The 15,306-nt window shown below is 39.5% G+C and overlaps 1 pseudogene; it reads right to left on the bottom strand.

Annotated features, from left to right (window-relative positions):
- Window positions 1–389: 389 nt before the first annotated feature.
- LOC119244143 (ubiquitin-conjugating enzyme E2 C-like) lies at window positions 390–14,219 on the bottom strand (annotated as a pseudogene).
- Window positions 14,220–15,306: the final 1,087 nt, after the last annotated feature.

Here is a 15,306-nt window from a genome sequence, read left to right as displayed (position 1 = left end):
AAAAATAATTATCATGGCATAGCTTCTTTTCCCCATTCCTGTTTGAACAATTACATTCTAAAAGATTTTTTGATGTTTGTCTTGAAATAGTTCTTACAAATGAAATACACCTGGAATTTTTGTTTTATTTCTAACCCAATTTTTAAAATAAAGTGTAATTTCTTCATGTATATTTTATTGCTGATTTGCTTACTTATTCCTGTCATTTTTTTAACTTTCTTTTTTTTTTGGATTTATTTAATATATTTTTCACAAGGGCTCCATGAGAGACTTAATTTTAAAAACAAACAAAACAAAAATAACACTATAACTTGAGATAGAGAGTCCTGTACAGAAACAGATCACCTAAGAAGATGGAGACAACACTCTGAGAGGCTGACCAGCTCCCGTCAGAGCTCTTGACTAGAGGCTTGCTTTGAGTAGGTTTCTTCCAGGTACTTCTTAAAAACTGTGGGGTTTTTCTAGAGCTTGGCAGCAAGCGTGTTCAAAGGGCTGTTGATTGGGGTTCTCCCAGTAGGCACTGGATGGAAAGCAGGATGGCCCTGATGTTGTACAGGGCACACCACTTGTCCTGCAAATAGCATGAGTCCAGGTAGATGTCACTCTGGGTGTCCACTCTGGGGTGGGAACAGGCCTGAGAATCTTCACTGTGGCTGCATTTTGTGGGTAGCCACCGGGGGACTCCAGGGGGAGCTTACCCCACAGGTCTTGCTATACTGTGCCAGTTGCTTCATGAATGGCCCCCACCCATATGAAAGGTTGTCTAATTGAGGGCAGACAGACATTCTTTTGTCACCAGACATCATGAGGGTCCTGCTATAGCCTCTTTGCCAGGGGACCCCCAGAGCTGGGTTCCCAGTGGCTTGGCTCCTTTATGAGGCTGCCGTGATTCTGGTGACTGGGCTGTGGTTGGGTGACCCTTGCAGGGAGACAGAAACCAGGAGAACATGACTGCAACTGCCTATTTTTTAAATTTTTAAAATCTATTATCTTTGTTTTTAATAATAAATTTTATTTTTATATTCCCCATACGATTGCAATCCCCTTATTTGACCCCAATCCCTCCCCTCCCGCCCCCCACCCCCCATAGAGTGTCTCTGGTTCATAGTTTTTTGTTGATTTTGATTTTCACTTTCTTATAGTTATTCATTTTCCTGGTCCCTTATTTAAGTTTTCTAGATTCCTGCTATGAGTGAGACCATCCGGTATTTTCTTTTTCTTTCTGGCTTATTTTGCTGAGCATGATCCCTTCCAGCGCCATCCATGTTGCTGCAAATTGCATGTGTTTATCTTTTTTGAATGCTGAGTAATATTCCATGGTATATATGGACCACATCTTCTTGATCCAGTCATCTATTTTTGGGCATTTGGGTTATTTCCAAAGCTTAGCTATTGTAAACAGTGCTGCTATAAACATAGGGGTGCAGGTGCTCTTTGGAATTGATGTTTCTGTGTCCTTTGGGTAAATACCTAGGAGTGGAATTGCTGGATCATATGGAAGCTCTATGTTTAGTAGGTCCAGAAATCTCCACACAGCTCTTCATAGTGGTTGGACCAGTTTGCACTCCCACCAACAGTGAAGAAGAGTTCCTTTTTCTTCACACCCTCGCCAACATTTGTTGTTGCTAGTTTTTTTAATATGTGCCATTCTCACTGGTGTAAGATGGTATCTCATGGTAGTTTTGATTTGCATTTCCCTGATTACAAGTGATGTTGAACATTTTTTCATATGCTTGTTGTCCATTTGCATTTCCTCTTCAGAGAAGTTTCTTTTTAGCTCTTCTGCCATTTTTTTTTAAGTTTTTATTTTTTTATTTTTTTTATCTTAAAACCACTCACATATATAGAAATTTTAATTTTTATTTCTTGACATTTATTGTCAGGAAAAATGTGCACAGAAATTAAAAATCACCCATTCCCATTTTATTTTATGTATTTATTTTTTGCTTTTTTCTTTTTTTTTAATAATAAATTTTATTTTTATATTCCCCATACAATTTCATCCCCCACATTCTGACCCCAATCCCTCCCCTCCTGCCCCCCACTCCCCAAAAAGTGTCTCTGGTTCATAGTTTTTTGTTGATTTTGATTTTCACTTTCTTATAGTTATTCATTTTCCTGGTCCCTTATTTAAGTTTTCTAGATTCCTGCTATGAGTGAGACCATCCGGTATTTTTCTTTTTCTTTTTGGCTTATTTCACTGAGCATGATCCCTTCCAGCACCATCCATGTTGCTGCAAATTGCATGTGTTTATCTTTTTTGAATGCTGAGTAATATTCCATGGTATATATGGACCACATCTTCTTGATCCAGTCATCTATTTTTGGGCATTTGGGCTGTTTCCAAAGCTTAGCTATTGTGAATAGTGCTGCTATAAACATAGGGGTGCAGGTGTTCTTTGGAATTGATGTTTCTGTGTCCTTTGGGTAAATACCTAGGAGTGGAATTGCTGGATCATATGGAAGCTCTATGTTTAGTAGGTCCAGAAATCTCCACACAGCTCTCCATAGTGGTTGGACCAGTCTGCACTCCCACCAGCAGTGCAGAAGAGTTCCTTTTTCTCCACACCCTCGCCAACATTTGTTGTTGCTAGTTTTTCTAATATGTGCCATTCTCACTGGTGTAAGATGGTATCTCATGGTAGTTTTGATTTGCATTTCCCTGATTGCAAGTGATGTTGAACATTTTTTCATATGCCTGTTGGCCATTTGCATTTCCTCTTCAGAGAAGTTTCTTTTTAGCTCTTCTGCCCATTTTCTGACTGGGTTATTTTCTTTGTTGTTGTTGAGTCTCATCAGCTCTTTGCAGATTTTTGTGATAAGTCCTTTATCATTAGTGTTGTGTGCAAAAATGTTCTCCCAGTTGGTGGGGTTTCTCTTTGGTTTTGTTATTGTCTCTTTTGCTGTGCAGAAGCTCTTTAATTTGATGTAGTCCCAGCTGTTGATCTTTGCCTTCACTATCACTGCTTTGGGTGATGTGTCTGTAAAGATGTCTTTGATGTGCAAATCAAGTAGTGTTTCGCCTATATTTCCTTCTATGTATTTTATGGTTTCAGGTCTTATGTCTAGTTCTTTAATCCATTTAGAGTTGATTTTTTTTTCTTTTGTGATTTTAATTGATTCATTGGTATTCTCTTTTTTTTTTTAACTTTCTTGTAAGCATTTTGAGTTGATTTTTGTGTATGGTGTGAGGTAGTGGTCAAGCTTCATTCTTTTGCATGCAGCGACCCAGTTTTCCCAGCACCATTTATTGAACAAACTTTCTTTGCTCCAATGCATAGTCTTTGCTCCTTTGTCAAAGATTAGTTGTCCATAAATCTGTGGGTTTATTTCTGGATTTTCTATTCGATTCCATTGGTCTGTATGTCTGTTCTTGTTCCAATACCATGCAGTTTTGATGATTATGGCTTTGTAGTAGAGTTTGAAGTCTGGGAGTGTGATGCCTCCATTCCCTTCTTTTTTTTTCAGTAGAGCTTTGGCTATTCGGGGTTTTTGGTGATTCCATATGAATTTCATCAATAATTGTTCTATTTCTTTGAAGAATGACATTGAAATTTTGATTGGAATATCATTGAATCTGTATATTGCTTTTGGTAGGATGGCCATTTTAATAATGTTTATTCTCCCAATCCATGAGCAGGGGATGCTTTTCCATTTCTTTGTGTCTTTTTCTATTTCTTTTAACAGTGTTTTATAGTTTTCTTTGTATAGGTCCTTTACCTCTTTTGTTAGATTTATTACCTAATATTTGATTTTTTTTTGTTTCAGTAATAAAAGGGGTGTTTTTTTTTTTGATTTCTCCTTCTTCAGATTTATTGTTTGTGTATAGGAAGGCTACTGACTTTTGCGTGTTGATTTTGTATCCTGCCACTTTACTGAACTGAATGATGAGTTGAATTAGTTTTTCTGTGGAGTTTTTGGGGTTCTCTATGTATATTATCATATCATCTGCAAATAGTGATAGTTTGACTTCTTCTTTTCCTATTTGGATTCCTTGGATGTCTTTCTTTTGTCTTATTGCTCTGGCTAGGACTTCCAGTATTATATTGAAAAGCAGTGGTGAAAGTGGACATCCTTGTCTTGTTCCAGATCTTAATGGAATTGCTTTCAGCTTTTCACCATTGAGAATGATACTGGCTGTTGTCTTGTCATAGATGGCCTTTATGATGTTGAGGTATGTTCCTTGTATCCCAAGAATTTCAAGGGCTTTTATCATGAATGGGTGTTGCACTTTGTCGAAAGCTTTCTCAGCATCTATTGATATTATCATATGGTTTTTATATTTCTTTTTGTTGATGTGTTGGATAACATTGATTGATTTTCGGATGTCAAACCATCCTTGTGTCCCTGGAATGAATCCTACTTGGTCGTGGTGAATTATCTTATGGATACATTGTTGGATTCTAATAGCTAAAATTTTATTGAGGATTTTTGCATCAGTGTTCATTAGGGAGATTGGCCTGTAGTTTTCCTTTTTTGTGTTGTCCTTGTTTGGTTTTGGTATTAGTGTAATGTTTGGTATTAGTGTAATGCTTCATAGAACGTGTTTGGTATTATCCCTTCCTTCTCAATTTTTTGGAAGAGTTTGTGAAGGATAGGCACTAATTCATCTCTGAATGTTTGGTAGAATTCATTTGTAAATCCATCAGGTCCTGGGCTTTTGTTTTTGGGGAGGTTTTTGATTACCATTTCAATGTCACTGCATGTAATTGGTCTGTTTAGGTGTTCTATTTCTTCTTTATCTAGCTTTGGGTGATTGCAGAGTTGTAGGAATTTGTCCATCTCCTCTAGATTGTTGAACTTGTTTCCATATAACTGTTCATAGTAGTTACTGATTATACTTTTGATTTCTGCTGTGTCCGTTGTGATTTCTCCTCTTTCATTTGTGATCCTGTGTATTTGTGCTTTCTCCCTTTTTTCCTTTGTGAGCCTTGTTAGAGGTTTGTCTATTTTACTGATTTTTTTGAAGAACCAGCTCTTGGTTTCATTGATCTTTTGGATTGTTTTTTTAGTTTCAGTTTCATTTGTTTCTGCTTTGGTTTTTATTATTTCTTTTCTTCTACTGATTTGGGGTTTTTTGTTGTTCTTTTTCTAGATCTTTGAGCTTTGAGATTAGGTTGTTTCTTTGAGTTCTTTCTTGTTTCTTGATGTGAGCTTCTATTGCTATATATTTTCCTCTTATTACTGCTTTTGCTGCATCCCATACATTTAGGATATTGGTGTCCTCCTTGTCATTCAATTCAAATAATTTTTAATTTCTTCTTTGATCTCCTCATTAGTCCAGTGGTCTTCCAGTAGTGTGGTTTTTAATCTCCATGAGGTAGGATAGTTCCTTGCCTTCTTTTTGCGGTTTATTTCTAGTTTGATGCCTTCATGGTCAGAAAAGATGGTTGGTATGATTTCAATCTTGGTGTATCTGTTGATGTTTGTCTTGTGCCCCAGTATATGATCGATCCTGGAGAATGATCCATGTGCACTTGAGAAAAATGTGTACTCCGTTTTTTTTTTGGGTTTAGTGTTCTATAGATGTCTGTTAAGCCCAAATGCTCTAGGTCGTTATTTAGAGCTTTAGTTTGTTTACTTATTTTTTGTCTTGTTGATCTATCCATTGTTGATAGTGGTGTGTTGAAGTCTCCCACTACGTATGTGTTTTCTCTGATGTCTGTTATCAGAGATGACAACAGTTGTCTGATATATTTTGGTGCTTCTTCGTTTGGTGAGTATATGTTAATGAGTGTTATTTCTTCTTGAAGTATTGTCCCCTTGATCATAAAGTAGTGACCATTGGGGTCTCTTTTTATCTTTTTGAGTTTGAAATCTGTTTTATCTGAAATAAGTATAGCTGTTCCTGCTTTATTTTTTGGTCCATTTGCTTGTAGGATTGTTTTCCATCCTTTAACTTTGAGCCTATTTTTATCTTTTGTAGCTAAATGTGTTTCCTGGAGACAGCAAAAGGTTGGGTTTTGTTCCTTAATCCAGGCTGCAACTCTGTGTCTTTTTATTGAAGAGTTTAGTCCATTTACATTTAGAGTTAATATTGATATGTTAGCATCTGTATTTGCCATTGTGTTTGTGTTTCCTTTGATTTTATTTATTTATTCTTTTAATAACTTTTTTTTTGGCCTTCTTTCGTTGTTATTTGTCCCTCTGAGGTTCTGGCTTTAGTATTCCTTGTAGTATTTTTTTGAAGTGGGGTTTAGTCGTAATGAAATTCCAGAGTTTTTGTTTGTCTGGGAAGGTCCTTATTCTTTCTTCATAGAGGAAGGAGAGCTTTGCGGGATAGAGTATTCTTGGTTGGCATCTGTTTTCTTAGAGTCTGTTGACTATGTCCCTCCACACTCTCCTTGCCCGTAGTGTTTCTTCAGAGAAGTCTGATGTCAGCCTGATTGGTTTTCCTTTGAATGTTATCTGTTTCTTCCCTCTTGCCAGCTTCATTGTTTTTTCCTTGTTCTGGATTCTTGGGAGCTTTGCTATTATGTGTCTTGCTGTATTTTTCCTTTCGTCGTGGAAGTTTGGTGTTCTTCTTGCTTCTTGTATATCAATTTTCAGCTCCTTCTTCACATTTGGGAAGTTCTCTTCAATTATCTCTTTGAATATTTTCTCTGTTCCTACATCTCTCTCCTCTCCTTCTGGTATTCCTATAACTCTTATATTTCCTTTCCTCATGGAGTCAGATAGTTCCCAAAGTCTTTCTTCAGTCTTTTTCCTTTGTACTTCTCTTTTCTTTTCTGTTTTGGTTCTTTTTATTTCTGTGTCTTCAAGAGTACTTATTCATTCTTCTATTTCATCTATTCTGCTTTCATTGCTTTTCCCAGAGTTCTTTAGTTCTTCCATTAATTCTTTGATCTCCTGCGTTTCTTTTGCTTCCCCCTTTAGGGACTCAATTTCATTCTTCTGATCGTTGATTAATTTTCTCATATCATTGTTTTCCTTTATGAGTTCTGTCACTTTTTTAATCATGGCAATTTTAAATTCTCTTTCTGGAAGGCTCAGAAATTCTTCCAATTTACTGTCATTGCAATCTGGGGGGTTGTTTTCTTTTTGTGGTGTGCTTTTTTCCTGAGGAGTTGCTGGGTTGCATGTGGTTCTTCTACTCCCTACTGTCTGTTTTCTAATTTGTCATATGCATTGGTACACTGTGTTGCTGGGACTGGCCGGCATCTTGGGTGAAGTTCTCCACTCCCCTCTGGCTCCTCTGGGAGCCATCTGTCGGTTTCAAGCAGTCTTTACTAAGAAAGGTCCCTGTTCTAAAATGCCGATATGTGGACACACTCTCCTGTGTGCCTGGTCTGCCCCGGCGTTGGGTTCCCGCTCCCCCTCTGGGCTTGGACTGCAGGCCAGAAGGGGCCTGGCGTGGGCAAACTTCCCTGCTCACCTCTGGCTCCTGAGGGAGCTTTCTGCTGGTTTCAGGCAGTCTTTACTGAAGAAATGCCCCTGTTCTAAAACCGCGATGCGGGACACACTCCCTGCGCGTCCGGTCTCAGGCACACTCTTCTGCACGCCCGGTCTGCCCTGGCCGTGGGTGCCTGCTCCCCCTGTGGGCTCAGACTGCTGATCAGAAGGGGCCTGGCGTGGGCTAACTTCCCAGCTTGCCACTGGCTCCTCTGGGAGCCTTCTGCCGTTTTCAAGCAGTCTTTTTTGAAGAAAGGTCCCTGTTTTATGGGGTGTTAGTGACTTTTTTTCTGGTCACTAGGTGGCGCCAGAGATATCTCCTAATGTCCTTGGGGAGCTGTTTTTTTCACTCCGTGGGACAGGGAACAGAGCGGGAATGGTAGGGTAAACCTCAACAGCTTTGGGGTGCTGTGTCTGCCTTGTGCCCCACCATCGTGGAGAACCCACGCCTGGAATTTCGTGCCCCAGGTTTTAGTTCCAAAGCCCTCAGGTCCAGGAAGCAGGCTGTAGCCCAGTTCAATGACCGCAGAAATGGCGCCTTTTGCACCCTGCTCCCATGCCTGGGCACCTGGTTCCTGATTACTCAGTGAGGGACTTTCACCTCAGTGAGGGCCCCTGCACGTCTCCCTGCAAGCCTAGGTCGCAGGCGTGGGGACCTGGGCAGCCGCGATCCGCGTTTGCTTTTCAAGCGCGCAGCTTTTCCGCGCAAGCTTACTGGCTGGCCCGGGCTGTGTGTAGGTCTCCGGGAGTCTCTGTTGTTCTCTAATGGTGCCTGGAGCCATTCGCTCACCTCCGCGGCAAATCCTGCAGGGTTCTCCACAGCTCCAGTTCATGGGGTGTGGTGGCTGAAATAGTTCCTTTCCACTCACAGTCCCGCTTGATGCGTAGTTTGTTCTTGTTGGTCCTTTTAGTTTGTTTTTTTCCTCCTTTCTGTTAGTCGGAGAGTGCCGACTCTGTGGGTGGGGGAGGGTAGCAGGGTTCTGCGCTTTCCTCCCTTCTAGTCCTCTTTTATGGCAACTTTCTTCTTCGGGCAGTTTGCTGGAGTTGTCCATTTATCTTCCGTGTCCCAGTTCTCACTGGGACCTGCCACTTTTCCTCCCTATTAACTTTTTTTTTAATGGGAGATCTTACTCGCAGCGTCTCCTCGCCGCCATGTTGATCCGCCGGGCTCTCTATTATCTTTGTTTTAATTCCTTTCCTATCTTTATTTTTTCCATTTAATTGTTGTTTTATTGCTTTATTCCTTCTCCACCCTTGCCAAATAGTTTGGAATTCTAGTTTTCAATTTCCAATGTTACTTTTTAAGCACATACATTTAGGTGGAATTTTTTTCAATAGCTAAAGCAATCATTGTCATATCCTGCCCTGCCTATCCATATGAAAAGTATTGTAGCGTTATTTAACTTAACTCATCCCTCTTTTCTTTGCTACTTCTTCTTTAATATTTTCTGTGATTTTAATGTGGATTTTGGTTGATATTTTACCTAATGATTGATGCTTATGTTAACTCAATACTGGCTGTTCATTGCTATTTAAAATATTCATTTGACTAGTGTATGCTTTCCAATAACTTTTCAAAGAGAATAGGTGGTTGGAAGACCTTTTTCTTTCCACAAGCAATATATAATCTTTAGTTCAACCTTGTCTTTGTTTAATTATTTAACAGGTTATAGTCTTTTTCCTCATATTTCTGAATTGATCTCTACTGTTACACAGCAGTGCCAGTGAGGTCTGGCGCTCCTCTGATTATCATCCTTCTACAGACGTGATATACCCCATTAACTGACTATTCCATTCATTCTACTCTCCCTTCTTCACATTACCCAGATTTTCTCTTGTGTATCCACCTTTCTCCAGCATACTCTATGTACTTAGGAGAAAGCAGAATATCGCCCACCACCTCCCCCAGTCTTTTTTTATAAAATATTTATTTATTTATGCATATAAGAACTGGGGTACAGGCCAGAGGTGTGGGAAGTGAGAGGATTCACCAGAGTGGGGAACAGAACAGGCAGATTGACTGAGATACACTGTTGAGGGGAGCAGTAGGCAAGTCAGGAGAGGTCTGCTGCGCCATGTGGGTAGCTCCCTGGTGGGGGATCAAACTCGTGCTGCAGTGGCTGAGGATAGCTTCATAGGCTGCATCTTAACCCCTTGCACCACCAGGGAGGCCCACCTGCTCCCCTAGTCTTACCCACCACCACAGCTTGCGGGTCCTAAGTTGGCTTACACTAATGAGCATTCTTGTTTCATTTAGTACAAAAAAGCAATCATTTACTCTCCTATTATTATAGCTCCAACTGAGACCAGGAGTCAGTATATAAGGCAATCTTTAAAAAAAACCAAAAAACAACTAATTCTTTGTATATAGCAGAACAGAGATAGAGAGAGGAAATGGCCCCTTGGTGACATCATTGAGCTATGAAATCACCCAGTCCTTCAAAATTGTCCCAATACTGGACTTTTCTCATCGATGTGAATGCATCCCCTTTATTCCTTAAGCCTGTTTGAGTTGCGGTCTGTATTATTCTTCAGTAGATAAAATAAACAACATGTTCCAAGAAAGTAACTTGCTTTCTTCTCCTTGAAAGTTTTAGAAATATCTCTTTATCTTTAGTGTGATGAAATACCTTCACATAATGATTACATCCCTTTTTCCATCTAGCTAGAACCTTGTGAGACTTTTTATTTTCATGATTCATTCATTCCTTTAGTCATTAAACAAGTTTTATTTAACATTATGTGCCAGGTAGTTTTATAATGCACTAGGATTACAGCAGTTAATATGGAAAAGCTCCCATTCTCATGGAGAGACAATACACAAATAAGTACATAATACAGTATAATACTACTTGTATATATTTACACACATATATGTATATATACATACATGTGTATATGTGTGTATATATATATATATAATATATATATATATATATATATATATATATAAAACTTCAGGTGTTCAAGTGCTGTGAATCGAAATAAAGCAAGATAGGAAAATAGGAATGTGGTTGGAGATGGCATTTCTACTTGGGTGGTCAGAGAGAACCTCTCCTAAGAGGTGACATTTGAGCAAAGACCTGAATGACAAGAAAATGGGTACTTTCAGATGTCTGAAAAGAAAGGTCTTAGAAACTGGAATCAATTTTGCATGTTCAAGGTAGAAAAAGAGAGCTACTAGGATCAGAGCAAAGGGGTTGGGAGAATACAGTAGGAGTTTGGACAGGAGGTCCAAAACCTTAAGGTCCTATTCTTAAGAACTTAGAAGTTATAGTGAAGCATGTAGATTCTAACAGGAGCATAACTGAGTCATTGAGGACAGATGGGAGCAAGTAAATAGGCAAGTGATATATAATCTAATTATCTTAGAAGCCATGTAGTCATCTATTTGGAGAGCTGACTGTATTTGGTACTACTGAATGGTAAAGAGTAGAAGTGTGAAATAGGAGGCTACTGCAGGTGGGAAGTGATGATGGTTTGGATTTGCATGGCAATGGTGGAAACTAAAGTGAACAGAATCTGAATACATTTGAAGCAAGCTCTCAGGATTTGCTGTGGTTAATAAACTTTGTATGAGACTTGAATATAGGAAATATGAAAGGAAGATAGGGGACAGGATGACCTTAGGGCGTTGGGACTGAGTGAAGGGAAAGAAGCAATTCCTGCTTCCTGAGATGGGGGAGGTGTGAGTCAGAGGTGCTAGGAAGACAGATTTCGAGCTTGTTACATCTGAGATGACTGTTGGACCTCTGTGTGGATATATGAGCCTCACTTTCAGAGAGGTTCAGACTGGAGATATAATTTTGGGAGAGTCAGCATATAGGTGTTTTTTTTTTTTCATACTTTATTTTTTATTTTTATTTATATATATTTTACATCATTGTTCATTTTTTAATAGTGTTTGCTTTCTTTTTTTTTAGTTTTTTTTATTTTTATTTTATTTATACAAGCACTGGGTACAGTCAGAAGTGCGGGAGGATGAGAGAATTCACCAGAGCCAGAGCGGGGAGCAGAACAGGCAGACTGACGAAGTACACTGCTGAGGGGAGCAGTGGGCGCCATGTGGGACCCTCGCCAGTGGCCGGGAATCGAACTGGTGCTTTAGAGGCTGCGGGCAGCTTTGCAACCCAGCGCTCAACCTCTGCGCCACCGGGGAGGCCCAACAATGTTTGCTTTCTTTTCTCAGGTGTAGCCCCCATAGAATTTCCACCACCAATTCACCTGTGCACCATCACCATAGTCCCCTGTGCTCGTCCCTCCCTTCTTCTGATCCCTCTTCCTCTCCCTCCCTTGCACAATGTCTCCGGTTTAAAGTTGTCTGTTTATTTTTTGCTTTGTTTTGTTGTGGTTTTAATTGTCATTATTTTTTTCCCCAAAACTTGGAAACAACCCAAAAGCCCAAAAATAGACTATTGAATCAAGAAGATGTGTTATAGATACACAATGGAATATTATTCAGCAATCAAAAAAGATAAACTCATGCCATTCACAGCAACATGGATGGAGCTAGAAGGAATTATGCTTAGTGAAAAAAGTTAGAAGGGAAAAGAAAAATTATAGGAGGAGTATAGGGGAACTATATAGGTGGTGTTTAGAGACATGTGACTGAATAATATTATTGAAAGAGTAACTGAATCCAAAAAAGAAGAGCCAGAGCTGAAGCCGGGAGTCCTGCAACTGAAACTCAGGAAAGGAAACGAGCAAAATGCAAAGGTGAATGAGCAGAAGAAATGTGGGGGGATACCAGGTGGGTGTGGAGTTCTGTAAGCACACTGAACAACTTGTTTCCAGAGAGAGGAATAACCATCTGTGTCAAAGCTGCTGGAGTTCTGGTCAGGTGAGGGTGGACTACGGGCCTTGGGATTTGACAAGACTGGTGCTGATGGTGGGTCCGGTTGCTCTCAGGAGTTAACCTTACTCTGTGTGCACCCATTGCTACAGAACTTGGAAGAACATCTAGAGCCATTCTATACTGTTGACCTCAAACAGAAGTAATCAATTATTCTGAAATTAAACAGGATTTATTTGGAAACGAAACAATAGAAGAGAGTGCATTTCCAGGACTCCAAGACTAACAACTCCCCACATAACCTTTGGAGAACCTTTCCCTCAGTTTCCACAGGAGGGAAAATGTGGAGATGGTGGGTATGCTGGGTGCTATTGTTTGCTGAGTCGTGTGTGCGGGCACTTTCTGGTCTCCTGATGTCATTAGAGTTCTAAATATTAATGTTCACAACACAGCAGAAGTTTTTTTGTTTGGACTTCAGTTTCACTGGATATTTCTTCATCAGTCTTATCTGCCTTCTATCTCTCAAAATGTGCTCAATAGTTCTCTTTGTGCTTTTTTTTTTTTTAATCAAGCCTCTTAATGGTTCTGTTTTCTTTTTAAAAAATATCTCTTTTGTCATTTAAAAACAAAAGAAAAGAAGGAATTTACTAATCCTCATTTGAGGAGAGAGATCAAGCTGAAATCATTTCATTATCTTTCTTCCTCAGGCAGTCAGCAGTAAGATGTTTGCTTAATTACTATCTCAGAGTTAACATTACAAGAATGAGAGTTCCATCAGATGAATCACTGGAACGATAAATTTCCAGTAAATGTGTTTCAACTCAGTGAGGTGGTCTGATGCTATATATGTATGTAGTAAGTTTGGCTGGTTAGAAATCTATGTAGTAATGTTGATCTTTGTTTTGTCATTCAAACCTCATTTTATTTTTTAAAAATAATTTATTTATATATATTTTACATTATTCTTTTTTTTTTCTTTTACAATGTTTGCTTTCTTTTCTCAGGTGTAGTATTTCCACCACCAATTCACCCGTGCACTATCACCATAGTCCCTTGTGTTCTTTCCACCCTAGTTTTGATCCCTCCACATACTACTCCCCTTCCATTTATTTTTGTCTTGTTTTTTAGTGTGTTTTATTGTTATTATTTTTCCCTGATGCCTTATTTGGTTCCCCTGTATTTCTCCTTCAAGTGAAACCATCCCATATTTTTCTTTTTCCTTCTGACTTATTTCACTAAACATAATCCTTTCTAGCTCCATCCATGTTGCTGCAAATGGCATGAGTCAAACCTCATTATAAAGGCATGGAGGTTTGGACGTGGACAGCAGCATTCCCTCTGCTGGACCCATGTGCTCCTAAACCAAGCCCACAGCATGACTGCCCTGGGAGTCCCCCTGAGTGCCCACTCCACCCTGTGCCTCTGCTTACAGCAGGATATTTCTGCTCTCAAATGCTTTTCAATATACTATAAAATTAAAGAGATTTAACTCCACATCTGTGCACCAATCTTAAATGCAGTCATCACATATATAAAATGCTTGTGCTGTCCTGCTCACACTGCTGTTATTGTAGTGCTAGACAAAGGGACATGATAGTTTTCTCTTCCATAAATTGTCTGGCAGGATGTGCTCAATGGTCGATTGTGATGTTCGTGATGCTACCTTTTCGTCTGGGGTGATGAGGATGGGAGGAGTGAAAAGATATGTTCTGCTTTTTCATCTGAATGCAGCCTTGGAAAGGAGACACCAGTTTTTGTTTACTATTGTGTCAGAGAGGGACTAGATACACGAAGCATAGAGAAATCACGAAGAAGCATTTCTGCGGGTGCCTGAAGCCATATCAAGAAATTGTTTCCAACCAAATCCCTTTTTAATTACTTTTTCACTTAAATGCATAGGATGCCCGGCAGCGTTCACTCATGGCTGAGGCTTGACTTGAGATAAAGCAGACAAGATGCTGCAGGCCCAGGAGCAGCTCTGGGCATTAGAAGGACACCACAAATATTTATTAAGTGCTTACCTTGTGCTGGGCATGATGTGAAACATCAGGGATATATCACCGAACATGCAGCAAAAACCCCTGCTCTTATAGAACTTACATTACAGTAGCTAACAATGTGAATAAGAAGTCTTTGTAGCAGGAGGAAGCTGCAATTTTCAAAGAGCAGCAAAGATGCTGGTGTAACTTGGGATCAGTGAGCCGTGGCTAAATTATGAGATAGAATAAGTAAGGCATTTGGGACTGTTGTAGGGTCTCAGGTTTTTCACTCTGACTGAGGCAAAAAAAAAAAAAAAAAAAAAGAAAGAAAAGAAAAAGAAAGGAAAATTCTAAGCAGGGAAGAAACATCATCTGACTTGTATTATAACAGATAATTCTAAATGCTGGGTTGGGAATAGACTCTATGAAGGAGAGGGCAGGGTAAAATGAGGGAGAGTAATTAATAGATTATTGCAATAATCCAAAAAAGTGACGTGGCCTGCAGTGGTTTTGAGGGATGGTAATAAAAATTGTAGGACAGGAGAGCTAATATATCTTGTTGATGGTTTGGATGTGCAGTGTGAGGGAAAAGGGGGAGTTAAGAGTGATTTCAAGGATTTGGGCCTGAGCCATTGGATGGATGAAGTGGCTTTTAACTGAGAGGCAAAGATTCTAGGAAGCATAGTTTTATGGTGGGAGAGAAAGATTGGGAATTTGGGTTGGTAATTTTTTTTTTATGCCAAGTTTGAGATAGCCACTAGTCACTTGAATTGAGAAGGTCTTAGGAGAAGTTTGGGCAGAAGACACATACGTTGACATGTCAGATGGTTGGGAAAGTTACCTCTACTCCATGCCCACTCCTTTTAGAAGGGAAATTACAGTTTCCCTGTTCTTAAATTCTTACATTTATACTCCCCCCCTCCCCCCGCTGCCCAACGCTCCCTGCTCCCCTGTGGGTTGCACCCTGGTCTCAGATTCAGTTTTCCTTTGATTAAGAAGAATTAACATTTTTATATTATGATATGGTTTTTGTTCATCCTAAGTATGTGTGTTTTCTGTTTCTTGCACCCAGGATGATCATCCTGGTGTGTAACATGTATGGGTCCCTATAAAATTATTTTATTTGCATCAGCAATTAGTCCA

The sequence above is a fragment of the Talpa occidentalis genome, unplaced genomic scaffold (assembly GCF_014898055.3).
Source record: "Talpa occidentalis isolate TD23 unplaced genomic scaffold, MPIMG_talOcc4v2.1 talOcc4.14, whole genome shotgun sequence".
Lineage (NCBI taxonomy): Eukaryota > Metazoa > Chordata > Mammalia > Eulipotyphla > Talpidae > Talpa > Talpa occidentalis.
Note: the sequence above shows the minus strand (reverse complement) of the source record. Positions and strands in the feature narration are given on the sequence as shown.